This window comes from Oryctolagus cuniculus, chromosome 15, assembly GCF_051225735.1.
Source record: "Oryctolagus cuniculus isolate XC-2025 breed Fujian yellow rabbit chromosome 15, ASM5122573v1, whole genome shotgun sequence".
Taxonomy (NCBI): Eukaryota; Metazoa; Chordata; class Mammalia; order Lagomorpha; family Leporidae; genus Oryctolagus; species Oryctolagus cuniculus.
In genome coordinates this window covers 11,310,110-11,328,615 of record NC_142881.1, presented here as the reverse complement: position 1 = coordinate 11,328,615, position 18,506 = coordinate 11,310,110, and the positions used below count along the sequence as shown (strand labels likewise).

The following is an 18,506-nucleotide window of genomic DNA, read 5'->3' as shown; positions in this document are numbered from 1 at the left end:
TGCAGTCACAGCATACATTTGGGATTAGTGCAGCGTGCTCGGGTGCGGTTCCAAGCTCCCTCCTGCACCCTCCCTGCCAGGTGTTGTTTGTGATTGCAAGGGTCCGTGGTTTGGTCAACAGAAGGCCCCCACGGCTCTGATGGGGATGTCACTCGGAGATTTGCCTTTCAGCACCTTTGGACCCTGCTTCGGGCAGCACCGTTTTAATTGCCACAGAGGGGACTGGCAGAGAGCGCCTGGGAGCCAGCCCAGCTCTGAGAGCAGCTCTAGGTTCCTGGGGTCAGAACCGGGTACTGGGCTTGGCGGGGGGAGGCGGGGTTCTGGACCTTCCTCTTGTCTATGTGGAGATGGCCTGGGGCTCGGGGTCTGTGTGACCAGAGGCTCGGCCATCCAACTCTAGGCCAGTGAAGGGCGGAAACTCTGAGAACATTCCATTTGAATAAGATTCATTTAATCAGAGCAATGGAAAATGGCAAACCTGGCTTGGGGTAAGGGAATGTGCTCTTTCATGTAAAACAAACAAACAAAAAATGTGACTGCAAGAAGCGTCCAACAAAATAAGATGACCTGGAGGCTGGATTTAAAAATTGGCACGGAGAGAAATCTCATTTCCACAGCCGATGACTCCCCCTCCAGCTACGTTCATGCCAGTGAAGCAAACCAAAATAACTTCATAAATGCAAGTTTATGCAGTCAAGAAAGCTATGCCTGGCTATCACACACCAGACAAAAACCTTGAAGGCTTTGTTTACAACTGACATCGTTTTGAAGGCTAATGGTGCCTGCAGAGGTGAGGTGGGGAAGCAAGGTTTAAAATCAGACGTGGCTGTGTTTATTTGCTTTAGTTTATGCCACCTTTGTTTGTTTGTTTATATGTTTGTGTGTCTCTCTGGAAAGAATGTCTTTGTCCTGTAATTAATTGTAACCAGCTTTTGTTTAAATTGGGGCTCATGGAAACTTCTTCTACTGCTCAGTCTGTTGGCAAGTAGTGGCTTGTAACCAGGCCCTCCTCTTCTTCTTTTTTTTCTTTTATTATGCACATGTGACAAGGGTGCCTTTGGCATGTAAAAGGTTCAAAGCACAGAGCCGCCTCCACACACAGGCAAGGCCTGAGTCCCCTTGGCCGTGCCTGGCCACTGCCGTTGGGTGTTTCCAAGCCTCTTTGTCAGTGTTGACTCTGTGTGTGAACGTGTGCGTCTATGCGTGCACATGATCAGCTTTGTTCTTAATACGTAAATAATCGTGACGTGTGCTGATGCACAGCTGGCTTCTTCCACCTGCCTGACGGGCTCCTTCGTGTCAGCCGTGTGTGTTTGACTTTTTTAACGGTGCAGAGCATCTCATGATGTGGATTCCGCTCATGATTTATTGGACTGTTTCCGACTTTTTTTTTCCCCCTAATGAGATTGTGGCTGTGCCTTGTGGAGCCTGAACTGCCTGGCATTGACTTTGGACTAAATGAATGAGTTGGTAAGCCACAGCCCCGGGCCAGATCCACCTTTGCTTGTGTTTTTATATGGCCCAAGAGCCAAGAATGAGGTTTCATTTTTACATGATGAAAAAAATCAGAAGATAATTAATTCCTTATATATAAAAAATCACACAAAATTAAAAATTCCATGTCCACAGGAAAAGTTCTGTTACAGCACAGCCAGCCACACTTTTGTTGACCTCTTGTCTAGGGCCAGGTTCCCCCTCCGACAGCCGAGTTGGGTAGTGTGACAGGGACCATAAGGCCCACCGAAATACTTACCATCTGGCCTATCACGGAAAACATTTGCTGACCCTTGACGTAGGGCAAATTACGAGCCTCTCCCTGTCTCAACTTTCTTGTCTGTGAAATGGAGATAACACCTGCTTTGTAGGACGGGTTCTGTGACTTCATACTTCCCTCAACTAAAGAACGCACATAGTATATCTACTTGTGGGGATTATTTAGGTTACTTCCTAAATAATAAATATCCTAAGTAGAACATACCAGATGTATCATTTATCAAATGTACAGATTTAGATCACACATAAAGAAAGCGTTTTGAACTTTGTCAGCGCTCAGTAAAGTTGAGCTGTTATTGCGGTGTCATTGTGATCACTGTCCCAACTCTGTGTCCACTGGGAGGGTATCACAGATGCTGGAAGTGGGCCCAGTGGGGGCAGGTGTGTGGGTGCCGGCCCCTGACCGCCTCACAGTCACGCAGTCTCTGCTTTCCCACCTTCTCCACGAGTCTAGTTGAGGGCTCGGGGCTTAGACAACTCCCTGCCATCCATAGAAGTGCAGCGCCCAGCCCTCTGGAGTGGGTCTACTGGGAATCTGTCTGCAATCAGACCACGCTGCAGGCTTGTGGAGCGAGACCCCCTTCTGTGCTACACCGAAGGGCTCAGGGTCTCGGTCGGTCGGCTCAAGATGCAGAAGCCAAATGCAGATGTTGGTTGGAGCCCTGTCGTGGGGGCCTTGCGAAAGCTTCCTGCCCTGCTGTCCCTCCAGGCCCAGGCTGGGGTAAGGAGAGGTCAGACAGGCTTTGCTCCCTACGTGCACATTTCAAAGCCAGCGTCTTCAGCACTGAGTCAGAGCTGCAGGAAAAATTGGAAGTGGCCCTGGGAGGGAGGAGGGAGTGGCTCCGTCACGGCCGGGTTTATCGTCTCATTCCGTGTCGCCTTTGGAACAGCGTCCGCTCTTGTATTCCTCACGTGCCATGTCATAGTCTGCACTGCTCCGCCACGCTGAGAGTGATGCGGTGTCATGGATAAAACTTCTTTGGGTGAAATGTCTATTTTTAGGCGCTCCGCTGCTCTCCCATCAGTGTTGCACATGTGACCCACATGTCCGGAGTCCCCGGAAGTTCCTGGTCTTGTCCGGGGCCGACGTGTCAGGGTCGGAGGAGCACTCGCGTCCTTTCCTCCCCTCCCCTTTTCCCGCTTCGCACGCCGACATCAAGGAAAACAGAAACACTGCTTATCCCCCAAACTGTCTGGACTCAAGACTTGGAATCGTAATCTGCATAGACAGTAGTTCTCTGTGAGGAATGTGAAACATTTAACAGAATTTCCTGAAGGAACAGAGAGCCACGATTCCTTGATTAAAACCACATTAAAACAAAAAGCAGGCAGTCTCCAGGACACCCAGCAAGAGCGTTTCTCATTTAACCAGATTTCAGATCAGCGCAAGTGGGATGTTCATGGCATCACCAGGGCCGCGTGCGGTGCTCACGCTTTTCAAGAACACACTCAGACCTTCCAGAAGGCTCGGCCTCCCTTTCTGCAGCGCCGTTGCCAAGAGTGACTGCGACAGAGGACAAACCAAGCTTCCATCTGACAGGCGGCACATGTTTATCCGGAGCTGTCATTGTCATACTCCCACGGTGTTGTTTTCTTGCTGTCTCACGGAGCAATGATGAAAGGTGTCGGGGGAACGAACACAAAAGAGAGCCTTTCAGAGATACATGCCCAAAGCAGGCCTTGTCAACCATGACACTTAAAAAATTATTTATTATTTTATTTGAGAGGGTGAGAGACAGGAAGAGAGACAAATAGACACACAGAGAGAGCGATCTCCCCTCTGCTGGTTCTCTCCCCAAGTGCTTGCAGCAGCTTGGGCTGGGCTAGGCAGAAGCTGGGAGCCAGGCACTCAGTCCAGGCCTCCCAGATGGATGGCAGGGGCCCAAGTACTCAAGCCATCACCTACTGCTTCCTAGGGTCTGCATGAGCAGGAAGCTGGAGTGAGAGTAGAGTCAGGACCTGAACCTAGGTACTCTGGTGTGGGATGTGGGCTTCCCGAGAGCAATCTGACCTCTAGGCCAAACGTGCCTTCCTGGGAAAGGCTCCTGGCAGCATCCAGTGTCCGGAGTGCAGCCCTTTCCCAGGAAATGGGTGTGCCTTAGTCCTGAGTTGCTGGTGGGGGTGTTTGTGAGGGGCTGGGGTCATTCAATGGCTTTTACCTCCTGTCTATGGGCTCTAAGGGGAGACCTTGACAAATAGCACCCTTCTGCCCCAAACAAACTGAGCAGTGCAGCCATGGGGCAAGGTTTGAACTTGAGCTTCCCCAGATCATCATCAACGTCGTCTTCCTCCCCTGGGGCCAGTAAACCAAATGTCCAGAGGCCAGGAGTTCTCAGGGAAGATGAAGGACACTCGGAATTGAGGGTCGAGGCCAGATAGAACGCCTGGGCCCTGTCCCCGTGCCAGGTAGGGGAGGTCGGCCTGGTTTGCTGGCTCTTGAGGCTCATTGCTGCCCTGATGTGATAACCACTGGTGTAGGGGACACAGCCTCAGCCTCCCAGCCACCCAGTGTGACCCGAGCCCAGGCCTGGCGGACTCCTGACTTTGCGGTGGCCTTCAGTGAAGTCCCACAATTCCGAGGAAAAGCATTAGAATTGGAGTGCCCCCTAACTACCTCAAGTTCAGTGTTGCATCAGAAGAGGAGTCACCTCGGGTCACTGATGCCTCTTCTCCCACCTTGGTGGCTTCAGCAGCCCCCGGACCCTGCCCAGGGCAAGCTTGTTCTCTACCCCCACTTCCTTTATTTTTACACCAGAAGCTGGGACGCCTCCACACAGCTGCTCTGTTTTTCTGCCCAGCAGGCCGAGGCCAAGCCTGCCTGGGCCTGTTCCTGCAGTGCTCACAGGGCACTGCCTAGTCACGGTGGGACCAGCAGCCCACTCCAGCCTGTATGCACCCAGCTCATCTGGAGGTCTTAGCTACCGTAAGAGTGATGTGAGTGGCCAGCTGTCTCCACTGTGGCCCGGACAGCCCCACCCAGCTCTCGGAGGTCTGTGAGCCCCGAGCGTGACCTTTGTTGGGAAGGATGACACAATTCTGGAAAAATGCAGCATCTCCCAGACACAGTTTCTGGAGCTCTGACTGGGGGAGTGTGTGGGTTCTGTTCCCCAGGGTTGTGTGTGCGTGCATGTGCATGTGTGTCCACTTTTTCACGGGCACTCTTGTTTTCAGATACTCTTACGTTCTCAGCGACCCCTGGGAAGAGGATGAAGTCCAGAATGCTGTGACACCTGCTGAAAATGTTAGGCCTTAGTTAGGGGCCAGTGTGCATCCTCTGATTCCTGCCCTTTAAACCAAACCAACCACAGTGGAAGAGGCTGAGCTACCTGCTGGGCTGGCGACACACCTTTAATTTCTTCTTCTTTTTTTTTTTAGATTTATTTATTTACTTATTTGGAAGTCAGAATTAGAGAGAGAGAGAGAGAAGGAGGGAGGGAGTGAGGAAGAGGGGAGGGAGGGAGGGGAGGAGAGAGGGAGAGAGAGCTACCATTTGCTGATTTTACTCCCCAAATGGCCTCAATGGCTGGGGCTGGGCCAGGCCAAAGCCAGGAGCCAGGAGCTTCTTCCAGATCTCCTCTGTGAGTGCAGGGCCCTGAGCACTTGGGCCATCTTCTACTGCTTTCCCAGGCTCATTAGCAGGGAGCTGGATCAGAAGTAGAGCAGCTGGAACTCAAACCAGTGCCCATATGGGATGCTGGAGCTGCAGGCAGCAGCTTACCCCACTGTGCCACAGCACTGACCCCTTAATGCTATGCACCTTTGAAGAATGCTGTCAGAATCATGCAGCACTTGTGTTGAGGAGAACTTTAAAGAGGATTGCAGCCAAGCAACCAATTTTAAAGAAACAAACAGGGTCAGAGAGGACCATGATCCCCTTGAAGTCATGCCGCTGGAACTCAGTTCCTGCCTCTTGATGCCCAGAAGAGGGTTCTGCCTCCTCTGCCTCACTTCACATTTCCGTGTATTGGGATGGTGTTTAGACAGGAAAGAATTTATTTTTTTTGGCATTCTGATTTATTCATTTGTTCATTCAGCAATTCTGAGAGTCACATCCTGTTCCCAGGGCTGGAGATACAGAGTGGTAAGCAGGCAGCCTGTGCTCAGGGAGTTCACAGGGAGAGCAGCTGTTGCAGTGGCAGATGGGTGCTCACCTGGTGGGCTACCTGGAGGCCAGGCCAGGGAGGCAGGAGAAGGAGTTGGTGTGGGAGATGGAGGAGGGCTTCCAGCTTGGGGACCTGGGGCTGGTGCAAGCCAATCGAGTGTGAGTGACTCTGGATCATTCCTCCTCCAGGAGGAGGTGGGCTTCAAAGGTAAAGAGAAATGGAGAACGCAGGGACATCAGGATGTGTGATGTTTGACTTAAAAAAAATGAATAGTAGAGTGGATGGGCAGGTGTGTACGTATGTGCAGGCAAGGCCAGCAGCTGGGAGGAGACTGGGAAGAGGATCGACTAGAAGGCTGGGGGCTGTTCTGGCTCCCCTGGCAGAGGAGAGGGAGCTGCTTGGAGCCAAGAGGACCTAGGAGAGGTTGCGGTACAGGTTTCTGGAATAATAGTGGACCTGGTCAGAGGTGAGCTCTTTTTCTCAGGGACAGAGGGACCCAGGTTCTTTCTGCTCAAGACACAAGGAGCAGGAAGCCTTTGTGGCCAGCAGGACAAGAGCCAGTGGCACCTTGTGAGGGGAGGAGCTTCTGAGTGTCTCTGCACAGGCAGCAGGATCAGTCCCTCACACGGGTGTGGCTGTAAGAGCTCATCCCCACCGTCAAGGTCCGAAACGCTTTCACCACCCCAGAGAGAACCCTCGAGGCGGTCACTCTGCTCTGCCCCACTGCACCTGCTGGTGACTGCCCGTGTCCTGTCTTCATGGAGTGACCTGTTCTGAACATTTCACATAAATGCAGTCATACAAAATGTGGCCTTTTGTGTCTGGTGTCTGTCACTTAGCATGCTGTTTCCACAGTTCATCCACCCAGTGGCAGGTGTCAGCAGTGCCTTCTTCCTGGTGGGCTTTGGTTCAGACCCACATTTGTTTATCCCTTCATCTCTGGGTGCCCTGTTCATTTAAACTCTGGCCACAGCCCCTGACGTCTCCTTGAGGTGTCTAACACCTCCAATAGAAACCTCCTCACACATGGTAGGCTGGCTGTGTCTTACTCATTTGCCTGGTGGCTTTAGGAGCCTCTGCAGTTGTGACTTCAGACGGCAAAGTGCCCACATCCTCTCCCCATGCCCCGCTGTCACAGGTGGGATATCCCGGCCTCAGTACGGGGTGCTGTGCATGGGCGACTGCGACTTAGTGTCTTTCTTTAGAGCCACGCTCCAGCCGTGGCTGAGGAGCTGGCCCCAGCTCATCCAGGAGCATGCTGTGGAACCTTGCTTAGAGTACGGCCTTCATTGTCTTCCATTTCCTCCCATTTTTTCAATTAAGATGTAAGCTGTATACAGTAACAGCTTCCTTCCTTCCTTCCTTCCTTCCTTCCTTCCTTCCTTCCTTCCTTCCTTCCTTCTTCCTTCTTCCTTCTTCCTTCTTCCTTCTTCCTTCCCGCCCTCTTTTGAAATTTATTTATTTGAAAGGCAGAGTTACACAGAGAAGAGATCTTCCATCCCCTTGTTCACTCCCCAAATGTCTGCAATAGTCAGGGCTGGGCCAGGCTGAAGCCAGGAGCCTGGAACTCCATCCGGATCTCCCATGTGGACGGCAGGGGCCCAAGGACTTGAGCCATTTTCTGCTGCCTTCCTAGGCACATTATCAGGGAGCTGCATCAGAAGTGGAGCAGTGGGGACTTGAACCAGCACTCTTATGGGATGCTGGCATCATAGGTGGCAGCTTAATCCACTGTGCCACATGCTGGCCCCAACATTTACCTTCCTAACGTGCACAGTTGTGAGTATTTTAACAAACATGCACTCTTGTCCTTAACACCATTAAGAGCGCTTTCACCGCCCTGGAGCCCCCAGTCTTGGGCACCCACTGATCTGTTTCCCATCTCTGTGTTTGTCTTGACAAGAATGTTGCACAAATGGAATCCGACAGAATGTGGCCTTTCGAGTGTTTCACTTAGCGTGAGGCATTTGAGATTTGTTCATGTCTCTCTGTATCAGTTCCTTTGGATTTCTGAGTAGGAGCCCATGCTTTGTTTATCTGTTCCCCCGTTGAAAGACATTTGGGTGGCTTCCAGTTCTGGGTGATTATGAATAAAGCCACTATAAACACTCACGCACAGCTTTTTGTGTGAACATACGTTTTCATTTCGCTTGGGTAAATAACTAGCAGTGGGATTGCTGGGTCATATGGTAGGTGTATGTTTAACTTTACCAGAAACTTCCAAGCTGTTTTCCAAAGCGCTTTCTCATTTTGCATTCCCACCGGTGATGTGTGAGCATTTGTTTCTTTCTTTACATCCCCATCTCTCAAACCGATCAGAGCCAAGGTGCCTGGCTCTTTAGTTGCAAGGAACAAAGCCTCACGCAGCCTACTTCTCCTGTTCTGGTTTGCGTTCCCTGGAAGTGGACTCTGAGGCAGTGATTTGAGTGTAAATAGCCTTTGTGGGTCCCTGGAAACATCAAGAGGGGAGTGGAGAAGCGAGAGGAAAAGGAAGCGTGTTAGCAAAGGGTGTGTGGTCAGTGAGGTACCCTCTGGGCAGTGGTCCTCCGTCCCATTGAGGGCTAAGTGCAACACTCACCCTGGGTCCTCCTGCACCTGTGGGGCTGGGGACGGGGGTGTCCAAACCCCATCTCCCACTCGTCCTTAAGGGAGGGCTGCTGCCAGCTCTCAGTCTTTCCTTGCGCTGCCAGCCTGCTCCGTTGCAGGGAGAGCTGGCGCTGGCAGCCAGAGTCACAGGAGGGTGTTTGGAAGCTGGCCAAGGTGAGGTAGAACTAGGCGGTTACTTCCTGCTGAGCCCCTGCACCTTCTTTCGGCGTGGCGGTTTCCTTCCCTGTCCCACCGTTCCTGCTGACTGCCTGTCTCTTCTTGTGTTCCCTCTGCCAGCTGACTGCCTGTCGGCTTCAGACTCCCCCAAAAGAGTTGCACTTGGTGGGTGAGGTAGACACAGATTTTCTGCTGGATGGGGTCTTCAACTTGGGTCATCGTCCAGATACCCCAGCCTTCCGTCAACTGCCCTTCTGTGGCCTGCCCTAGGCCAGTCAGCCATGGCTACAGAGTGGGTCAGAGAGTGGAGAGCAATGCTAGAACCTTCTGTGAGGATGGCCTGTTCTGTATCTGTCATGTCCGTGATGGCAGTCATGTGAGGCTGTGCTTGAAGGGTGGCTGGTGCTACCAAGGAATGGAATTTGAAATTGTTTTTTAATTCATGATTTAAGAGAGACACAGAGAAATCTGCTATCCTCTGGTTCATTCCTCTAAAGGCCCACAGTGCCCTGGGCTAGGCCAGGCCGATGCTGGTAGCCTGGGTCTCCCACTCGGTGACAGGAAGCCAATCATAAGCCATCACCACTGCCTCCCAGGGTCTGCATTAGCAGGAAGCTGGGACTGGGAGTCAGAGCTGGGACTCCAACCCAGGTACTCCAACTTGGACACAGGGTCTCATCTGTTGTGCCGACACCTGCCCCTGAGTCTTCAATGCAGTTCAGTGTTTTTAAAGATTTTTATTTATTTATTTGAAAGGCAGACTTGCAGAGAGGCAGAGGCGGAGAATGAGAGAGATCCTCCATCTACTGGTTCACTCCCCAAATGGCTGCAATGGCCACAGCTGATCTGATCTGAAGCCAGGAGCCAGGAGCTTCCTCCAGGTCTCCCACGCAGGTGCAGGGGCCCAAGGATCTGGGCCATCCTCCACTGCTTTCCCAGGCCATAGCAGAGAGCTGGATGGGAAGTGGAGCAGCCGGGACTCAAACCGGCGCCCATACGGGATGCTGGCACTGCAGATGGAGGCTGTCTCTACTATGTCACAGTGCTAGCCCCTGCAGTTCAGTTTTAATGAATGAAAGTCTAAATGCGTGTAGCTACACATGGTTAGTGGCCACTGCAGTATTCAGCAGAGTTCTGAACACAGGCTCAGGAGGGATTTCAGCCTCTTCTATCCAGTGTACAGTGTTATGCTAACATTGTGATGTAACTTTCTCTTGAGATAATTTTTAAAAAGCCAATGAACACTTGGATTTTTAAACTTTTTTACTATCTATTTTAAAAATTGGATCTTAGGCTGTGAAGTTAAAATTGATCCAGTGAGATGATGCCACGATACTTTTTATCAAGTTCCTTTGACACATTTACATTTCCATTCTCAGAACTCACTTTTGTTCTGTCCTGTGTACCATACTTTGTGTTGTCAAACGGAGGAGTGCGAGTTGCTGATTTTTCCCACCATGCACGCAGACACTTGGCAGCCGGTCGGGCCCGCCAGGAAGTATGGCTGAGGTCGTGTCTTGGAATTTAGAAGCACAGTGGTGTCCCTGTGTGAGATCCTGAAGTCAGATCCAAATTAGGTTCTGTGCAGCCTGAAGATGACATATGAATGTCTTAAAAAAAAAAAAAAATGCGAGTTAGCCTTGGCTTTAGGAAACAACCAAGACTGGAGTGATTAAACTGACACTGAGGGTCGATGTGATGGGCTGGGGCCTTGAGGAGCAGTGGACGGGGAGCCGAGGAGCCGGGGTTTTCTGCTCTAGAGCTGTGGACGTGCTTGCTTTGTGATCTTTAGCAAGTAGCCGCACTTCTCTGAGCGCAGCTGTCTTCCTCTGTGGGTGTGCAGCTTTGCTTGGATCTACATTTAACAAATGTTCCACGGAACACTGGTGCAGGAGGTGGTCAAAGGGTTCTGTGGTCAAATGTGCTGGGGAATATTTCTGCCTGTATCTCCTTGGATAATCATCAGATACATTCTGGTATCAAAGGCTCTGATAAGTCTTGCAGAGGAATTTTTAAAATGTCTATTTTGCAGCATTAATCAGGTTTCCCCAAGTTCTTTGAGCACTGAATCCCAATCCCACTTTTTTTTTTTCCTTTGCAGAAATCTCTTGGCACTGCTGGAATAGTTTGGGAAACGGGGATCAGTGATGTTCACCTTTTTTACCTTATAAGTCTGAGTATCCTTGGCCAGGGAGGAAGCTAGCTCCCTTTCCAGCTGTGCTCTCTCTTGTTTTCCCTCTCTTCTCCCACCGCAGCACCAAGGCCCAGCAGGTTACCCAGGGTTTGCTTCCTTTTCCATAGCACACGTCCTGAGAGAAGGAACGCCCCCAGGCGGGAGCCTCACTGGGGAGGCTCGCGTGTGTCCCCCAGAATGAGTGGCTCACAGCGTGCTCCCCTCTGGTGTCTGCAACTTGCCTCATTTTCCTTTTTCAGCCCTGGTTCTGCTGAGTTTCAGCCAGACGGCTGTGATTAGGCCTATCTCTTTCTATTACAAGTCGCAGAAGTGCAACTCCAAGTAGCTTCAGCAAAACTAACACCTCCCAGGAACTGGTGGGCCCACAGGTCTGGGAGGTTCAGTCCGGGTGGGGCTCGTGTGCTTTGCCTGAAGTTGTCCCTCTTTGAGTCTTGCCTCCCTCTTCCCACAGCTCTGGTGCTGCTTATCTCGGAGTGGTGGCTGCCACTGCTCACTGTTCCCCACCACAGGAAAGATGGTCACCTGCTGTGTGCTTGAGGTTGCCCGTCCCTAAAAGGAAGACCTCTCCCTGACCAGCTCCGCCTTGCTGGGGTTTTGTGGGCTGTGGACAGGGGTGGGCATTCTCAGTTTGTCCGGCCTGAGTCCTAGGTGGGGGCAGGGTGCTGGTTGGCATCCAGCACAGCAAGTGGGGGCAGGGCAGTCCTTAGTGGAGATGGCAGCCCTGGGTGGGGTAAAACGACAGGCCCCTGCCACGGGGGCCTCTCCTTTTCCCTCTTGGCCAGGGCTCCCTTGAGTAGCCCGGGTGCAATGTGTCTGCCGTTGTCTGTGAAAGAATAATTCGTTCAGGGTAGTCGGGTCCAGAAGGCACAGGCCTGTCCCCGGGAGCTCAGGGTCCGGTGGGGAAGGCCAGCTCAGAGATGCCCTCCATCCTCACGTGCCTCCCCCCTGCCTGGTCGAGGAGACTCCTGGAAGCCTCCTCAGAGACAGCAGCTGGGGACCACGCCCGGGTTTCTGGGCTCAGTGTGTTCCCTTGCAGCCCACCGTCTTCGGGGCCCAGCTCATGTGCCACCTCCTGTGCTCTCTGCTTTCTGTTCCTTCGTTTCCTCCCTCTTGTTGCTCTTCTGGGAGCCAGGTGCTGCCAGCCTTGTAGGTGAGGAGACCCTGGCTCACTGTAACAAGAGCTTTGCCGTCTCCCAGCAAGTGAGTGGCGGTGCCAGGACTTGGGCCTGGAGTTGGAGTTGGGGCCCAATGCTTGCCGCCCCTCCCCCATTGCAGTCAGAGGGTAAAGCCTGGGTCTCCAGTGGGAGCTGGGACCTCTGAGTGTAGGTAGGCTGAGATGAGGGCATGCCGGTGAGGACCTAGGATGAGATAAATCCGTATCCTGATAGAAGAGGAAGGGAGACCAGGGCTTTCTCTCCACCACGTGGGGACACAGCAAGGCTGGACGCCAGCCCTCACTGCGGAACTGCATTGGCCTGCACCTTCGTCTTGGACTGCCCCTTCCAGAGCTGTGGGCAACAGATCCCTGTCTCAGCAGGCTGTCTCAGTGGCCCTGGCCACAGTGCTCGGTTAGGGCAGCCCAAGCTGACCAGTGCATTTGGTGTTCTCAGCCCACAGAGTACCTGGTTTTGCTGTGCTGGAAGCGGGGGCCCCTCCTCTGGAAGGCATGGATGTTTCCAGACATTCTGGGTGCCCCAGGAAGACACTGGGCCCTGCAGGACCGGGGCTAGAACCACTGGCCATGTGAACTCCCAGCTGCGTTCAGCATGAGGGTGCCCAGGGCAGGCGGCTTTGATTCTGTCTCTAGTCCCTACCAACCGTGGGGTTCTCAGAGGTCATCTCCCGCTGAGCCCAGGACCACCTGGAGGCTGAGGCATCCTGGCTTCTCCCAGGAGGATGGCCCGAGGTGGGCGATTGTGCCCATCGGTGCATGGAAGTTTGCCTTGCAAGGCACGGGCCTGAGAATCTGGTTTCTTAACTTACTTTTTTTTTTTTTTTTTTTTTGTCATAAAGAATCTTTATTACTTTCTTAACAGCCTCTCATGCTTTCTTGCCAGATGCCTTTGGTGCAGGTGCCTTCTGGGCTGGAGGCTTCTGGCCCTTCTGAGCTTTAGGAGGCTGTGCTGCCTTCTGGCCCACGGCTTTCTGGGCCAGAGCCTTCTGGGCTGCAGCCTTCCTGCCCGCAGTGGTCGCCTTCTTCGCTGGAACCTTGGCGGCAGCGGCGGCAGCAGCGGCAGCTACAGCACCCTTAGCAACAGGTGCTTTTTTGGGGGAAGCTTTCAGCAGAGCTGCCTCTGAAGCTCCCTGACTTCATTCTTGATTATTCTGTTGCTCATTTTCTTTGTTTTCATGACTTTCTAATGGTCAAAATCTGTCATCTTAGCTTTCCTTTCTCTGGCTTCAATTTTCTTGGCCCATCTTGTGGCTGCCCATTTTGTATTGATGTCTGCCTTCTCCCAGGCTTTTCGGACATATTCTGGCGGGCACTGTGCGGAAACTTGAGAATGAAGTCAGTCAGCTGCGTGCACTTGAAAGGCATGGCCTGTCTCCTCACCCGGGTGCAGGGTCCATCAACCAAAGCCCTGGTCAGTGACATCCACGATCGTGACCAGCTTCCCGGCATGAGGCCCAAAGGAGATATAGGCCACTCGGCCAGCCTCCACGAAGTGCCTGAACACCATGTCGGCGGCGTTCAGCGAGAAACGTCTTAACCTACTTTTAGAAACAATGCTGATTGTTTTCTCTAAGGAGAGCCCTTCCCAAACGCTCAGCCACCCTCCAGTGAGCTTTTCCTTCCCTTTCATAACTTGGATGTTTTTAAGGGTGAGGAAGTTGAGTAGTAAGGCCAGAGGGTCAGCACATGGCTAATCCTGCAGCCAGGGTAGGAGGCGGAGAAGGTGGGTCCTTTGTGGACATGGAGACATCTTCCTGACGACTTCTTTTTATTTATCTTTTTTGACAGGCAGAGTTAGACAGTGAGAGAGAGAGAGAGAGAGAGAGAGAGAGAAAGGTCTTCCTTCCGTTGGTTCACCCCCACAAATGGCCACCACTGCTGGCGTGCTGTGCTGATCCGAAGCCAGGAGCCAGGTGCTTCCTCCTGGTCTCCCATGCGGGTGGAGGGCCCAAGCACTTGGGCCATCCTCCACTGCCTTCCCGGGCTATAGCAGAGAGCTGGACTGGAAGAGGAGCAACTGGGACAGGATCCAGCGCCCCAACCGGGACTAGAACCCGGGGTACTGGCGCCGCAGGCGGAGGATTAGCCTAGTGAGCCGTGGCACCGGCCATGACTTCTTCTTTTTAAAGATTTATTTATTTATTTGTAAGGCAGAGTTAGAGAGAGGGAGGGCGACACAGAGATCTTCCATCTACTGGTTTACTCCCTAAATGGCTGCAACAGTCAGGGCTGGGCCAGGCTGAAGCCAGGAGCCAAGAACACTATCTTTGTCTCCCACCTGGGTGGCAGGGGCCCAAATATTCAGGCCATCTTCAGCTGCTTTCTCAGACGCATTAGCAGGGAGCTATAGAGGAAGTAGGGCAGCTGGGACTTGAATTGGTGCTCATATGAGATACCAGCATAGCAGGCAACAGCTCAACCCTCTGCACCACACACCGCCAAACCTCCCCCTCCTGCCCTGTCCCGACTTCTTCCTGCCTGGCTGTTGGGGAACCACAGGGCTTTTGTGCCCATTTCTCATCAGGTGTCGACTTGGCCAGTTATAGGGCCTGGGGGAGATGTGGGGAAGAGGGGTTTGATTATCTGGGACTGGTGTAGATGGCTGTTCCTCCGATTTCCCAGTCTGGGGGTGGGGTGAAAATTGGCAGGAAGCTGGGCATGGGATTGTGGGCTCCTGATGGGGGCTGCGCAGAGGACGCCCACGCTGGGGCCCTGACTGAGGGACTGTGGAGTAGGGCAAATGGACAGGCCAAAGATGAGCTGGGCTGGGCCAGGCCTGGGTTCCACAGCAGATGGGTCAGGCTGCTGCTCTCCCCAGGGCCCAAGAAACCTGCAGGAAGAGGAGTTGGAGTAGACAGCCCCAGGAATTGCTCAAGGCTGGGTTTTCATCAGGGGCTTCGCCTGGCTCAGCCACACAAACGCGACACGGGACAGCGAGGCTGCTGCAGCACTAACCCTCGGCCCAGCTGGGTCCAGGAAGCGGGGCCCTGTGAGCCTGAATTTCTGCAGGACGAGGAAGAGGAGGGCAGAGTACCCACACGAACTCTGAGCCCCAACCAGGGCCCCGTGGGCTTTGGGGACCCACAGGGTGCGCTACTTAGGTGGCAAAGGTCAGGGTAGAGACCGCTGGCTCCGACTCCCCGTGCTGGGCACCCGCCTCGCCCCTCACCCACGCCCTGCGTGTGCTCGCAGATGGGCCGATTCCCTGTATTTGTTGTTTCTCTCACCTGCTTTGGAAGCGGCAGATGGGAAAACTGCTGCACAAAGTCAACTCTGAAACGGGCTGCGTGTTCCATACCCACCGTCCGGTTACTTAGAACAAAGCTGCCGCGGTGCTGTTCTGGCCTCTGGGTGCAGTGCTTCTCTAGGGGGAGCCCGGCTTCACTTCCTCCAGCTTGGGGCTGCCCCACGTGCTGGTTTCAGTGGACGTTGGGATGTCCACACCGTGAGTGCAGGTTCCCCTTTGGCTTCTCGTGGCACACACGTGGGTGTGATTTAGTGGCTGGGAGGCCGGGCCGCCAGGGCTGGGTCCTGACTCTTCCAGGGCTCAGTTGGGACCTCAGGCAACTTACCGAATTTCCCTGAGCCTCTGTTTTCCTCTGTGACACGGAGGTCGCAGCCGTGTTGTAGGTCTGTGACACACGGTAAACGTGTGCCTTGGTGGAAGCAGTGGCGTGGTGCCAGGTCGTCTTCCATCATCACCATTGTCATGCTAGGACTCAGGAGAGATGTCCCCAGGCCTTGAGCCGAAGGGGCATCCACATCCTCTGCAAAGGCCTGGGCCCCAGCAGCCTCCACTCTGGAATGACTTGGGAGTGAGTAACAAAGGGGGCGCCCTCCAGGGGACCACGTGTGCCTCCTCCTTGGGGTGGAACTGGGGCCTTGTTACTCACTGCAGACCCTTCCGGGCAGCGTTCTGTTTGTTCTCTGTGCTTTCTAAACAAAGAGGGACTTTCCTGGGAAGTCTGACGACCCCAGTTCTCCTGTGTCTCCCTGCTTGTGGGAGCACTGGCCTCACCTCTGACAACTGGGGGCGGGGGGACTGGCTGGGAACAATGGACAATAGCCATGGCCTGCTTCCTGCGGGAAGGAGGGAGGGAAGACTGGGTGCAGGTGGGTGATGGAGCCCCCTCCCCACAGATGGGATTTCCTGAGAGCACTCATGGCCTCGTAACTGGTGCCCGGGGGCAGCTGGCACCTGTGTGTTCAGCCCTGGTACAGGAGCTGCCGGGGGCTTGTGTTATGTGGGGTCCTGTGGGCAGGCTCTGCTCCCAGAGCTTTGCACACTTGAACCCTGTAGAGGTGGTCGGGACTGACAAGAGTGTCCGGACTTGTAATCCGAGTCTCTTCCTGAGAACCACCTTGAAGAGGTTTGCCAGCCCCGGGCAGGGGCATCTGGAGGGAAGGCGTCCTCCTGGCTATGCCCCTGCCCGCTGTGCCAGCCCCTCTCTGTGTCTGCGCTGCCACTGCGCTCCCTTGGATGCTCTGACTGTGCCTGCCCCGTGCTGCCCCCTTTGCCTGCAGCCCTTTCGCCCCTCTGCCCTGCCCTCCATCCAGTTCATTCCTCATCAACCTGCAGGGTTTGGTACAGCCCTTCCCTCCTCAGGGGGCCTCCGTCTGCCCCTCTCACCTGGCCTCATTCTTCTTCTTCTTCTTTTTTTTAAAGATTTATTTTATTTATTTGAAAGACTTACAGAGAGAGGTGGAGACAGAGGGATCTTCCACCCGCTGGTTCACTCCCCAGATGGCCACAACGGCTGGAGCTGCGCCGATCCGAAGCCAGGAGCCAGGAGCTTCTTCCAGGTCTCACACGCAGGTGCAGGGCCCAAGCACTTGGGCCATCTTGTACTGCTATCCCAGGCCATAGCAGAGAGCTGGATTGGAGGAGGAGCAACCGGGACTAGAACTGATGCCCATATAGGATGCTGGCGCTTCAGGCCAGGGCTTTAACCCACTGCACCATGGCGCTGGCCCCCAAGCCCCATTATTCTTCACCACTGAACCTATTCAGTTCCTTCTTTGCCAGTGTTTGCTGAAATCTGTGCCTGGGCCTTGCTGGTATGCTGTCCAGCTCCCTGACTGCACCGGTGCCAGCCCTGGGCCACACTGCCCATGGCCTGTTTGATGGAAGGGGCTCTCGCATGCTGCGTGAATGCTGGAGTTGGTTGGGGAGGGGAGGCTGTAGCAGAGTCTCAGCTGCTTCTCTGAAGAAGTGTGAAGTGGAGAGGTAAGTGTGGCTTTTGTAGGCAAAACAATAGGCTGTTTCCTTCCAGCAGCTCTGACTGCTGGGTGCTTGGCACACCAGTTCAAAGAACAAAAACCTCTGCATTCTTAAGAAAGCTCTGGAAATTTCATTTGTGTTGGAGTGAATGGACAAGCCAGGCCTCTGGCGGAGCATAAATGTGGAATTTGAACTCCGCCACCTCAGAGAGCAAGGCCCAAGCGATAGGATGAAAGGTGTTCAACTGCCAGGAGCGTTGTTAATAGTCCTAATCTTATCTTGGTTAATAATAAGAGGGCCCGCCTTGCGCAGCTGACCCGCACCTTGCTAAGCTCCCGTACTGCAGCGCTGGTGTCCACGGAAGTCCTGCCTTCGTCACACACGTTCAGCGGTGCCCTTTGGGGCCCTGGACCCTCGCAGGCACTGGTGTGGCCTCGAGCGCTGGCGCTCCAAGGCTGCGTCTGCCCGGAGTTCTGTCCCGGCCTTTCCCCTTCTATTGTTTGTCTCCCAGCCACAGGCCGCAACCATGTGTTTCCTACAGATTTTGTTTGCTCCCTTGACTTCTTTGTTTGGCTCTAGTAAACAGACATTTAGCGTATACAGATCTGCACGCTGGACAAAGAAATCTGCAGCCCTGGACAGGGCGACTGCACTGAGTCACCAGCTCCTTGAACCTGAAGACCTTGGCCGTCCAGAGCTCGTAAATGACTCATACCATCAGTGCCGGGTGGGGTGTGCGGGCGTCCATGGCCGGCCACGGCCACGAACGGGGAGGTTGGGCCTGACCAGCTCAAAAAAACAGATGTTTGAGTGCAGGTTAGCAACCAGGCTCAGTGTGTGGACTCTGGACTGGCTCCTGGAGTGTATTCCGAGTGCCAGCATTTGTGTTTGCAACGTGACTTGGAGTGTTTCCTTATTTGGGAAAACTCTGCCTACCTCATAGGGTTTTATAAACATAATGGAGTTAATATTTGGTAATCAGGGGCCAGCACTGTGCCGTAGCTGGCATCCCATATGGGGGCCGGTTGGAGTCCCAGCTGCTCCACTTCCCATCTAGCTCCCTGCTGATGTACCTGGGAAAGCAGCTGAAGATGGCTGAAGTACTTGGGCCCCTGCACCCATGTGGGAGACCTGGAAGAAGCTCCTGGCTCCTATCTTTGGATCAGCCCACTTCCAGCTTTTGTGGCCATTTGGGGAATGAACCAGCGGATGGAAGATCTCTCTCTCTGCCTCTGCATGGGAATCTCTCTCTCTCTCTCTCACTCTGCCTTTCAAATA

The 18,506-nt window shown here is 53.6% G+C and overlaps 1 protein-coding gene and 1 pseudogene across 1 annotated transcript in view; one reads left to right on the top strand and one right to left on the bottom strand.

Moving 5' to 3' along the window:
* Nucleotides 1-18,506, top strand: part of GRK5 (G protein-coupled receptor kinase 5) — a 207,901-nt gene that overhangs the window by 32,603 nt on the left and 156,792 nt on the right. The window lies entirely within an intron of this gene.
* LOC100357514 (uncharacterized) lies at nt 12,817-13,836 on the bottom strand (annotated as a pseudogene).